Source organism: Cyprinodon variegatus, unplaced genomic scaffold, assembly GCF_000732505.1.
Source record: "Cyprinodon variegatus isolate N-32 unplaced genomic scaffold, C_variegatus-1.0 Scaffold476, whole genome shotgun sequence".
In the NCBI taxonomy this organism is placed as follows: Eukaryota; Metazoa; Chordata; class Actinopteri; order Cyprinodontiformes; family Cyprinodontidae; genus Cyprinodon; species Cyprinodon variegatus.
The window spans coordinates 144505-145813 of record NW_015150929.1 but is presented as its reverse complement, the minus strand read 5'-3'; the positions used below and the strand labels follow the sequence as shown (position 1 = coordinate 145813).

General features: G+C 36.5%; 1 protein-coding gene across 2 annotated transcripts in view; it reads left to right on the top strand.

The window, feature by feature from the left end:
- The window catches only part of nrp1 (neuropilin 1), an 83414-nt gene that overhangs the window by 69113 nt on the left and 12992 nt on the right, over positions 1 to 1309 (top strand). The gene's annotated exons all lie outside the window — the stretch shown is intronic.

Below are 1309 nucleotides of genomic sequence, written 5' to 3'. Positions count from 1 at the left end.
ATCTGACTAAGCTTTATTCCTGTTTCATGCCAATAGTATTTCTGTTTCATCAATACCAAAATAATATTAGAGAAGATCGAAAAGTTAAACAGTTCTACTTTCCTCAAATTACGAAAGTTAGTCAAATTTACTGGGTCTTAAAATGAGTTAGAAGGCCCATCATGATGTCACTGGGATTGTACACATCTGCTATTGACTGCTGGTGAAGATTCTGTCATCCAGGTCATAATCATTCCAAAAAAAGTATAAAAAATAAAACATTTTCCAAACTGTTTTCCAAGTTTGAAGACATTTCACTTCCATCCCAATGTTCTCACCTGGGAAGGTTTTTGAGAAATGGAAAATAAATTTGAAAAACAGAAAATAAATTATCTAAAAAGCCAGCAGGAGGCATATAGACCGTAACAGATGAGGTTCATACTTATAACATCCGGTTGTCTGCAGTGGTCATCTGTTTAAGACATCATCTGCACACTGTCATCTGCAAGCTTTCGGCTATGTGCTACGTCCCAGAAAGCTGTTTGCTTTAGTGTAACTTGTGCATTTAATAGAGAATAGAATAGAATACAAAATCCTTTTATTGTCCCGTAATGGGGTAATTAAAATTAGGTTTTATTAAAGGGTAAATCAAACATCAAATGCTCTGTAAAGATGCTGGCAGAAGCCTGCAGAGAGCATCATCGTTCAGCTGTAGTATAAAAACTGTTCCAACATGAACCCTCATAGAGAAAGAAGTCATGAATTCAAAAGCAAGATAAAACACACATTCTTATTTTCACAATCAACCAGGGAAAATGTAACTGGATCTTCCAAATGGACCACATCCTGATGCATTTTATCAACCAGTTACAAGTTGGCGTAAGGACAACAAACTGTTGTGTTTTGTTGTGGCAATCACAAAGTCGGATTTTTGAGACGTCTGTTGGCAAGCAAGAAGGAAATGGCCAGAATTCCAGCAAATTATTGTGGTTGACCAAACTCAAACAATATGAAAAGCAGCTGTGCCAAATGCAAGGAAAGGAATATAAACATCTGAGTATAAGAAAGAAAAACGATCCTTAAACTGACCTAAAAGTGGGAAGATTTTCAGTTGTTTCTATTTTGCAGTTTATGTACGTACATACAGTACCTGGTTTCAGTTTATGTCTTTAAATGCAAGCAACATTTTAGTGACAAAGTAACACATTTTATCGTTGCTGTTGACATGGGCTGCCTCAAAAACACTTTCGGCCACCATAAGTGCATTTTCTTCTCCCATAGCTGAGGTGAAAACTGTAATCAGGGTTCCCACGGGTCCTTAAAAAGTCTT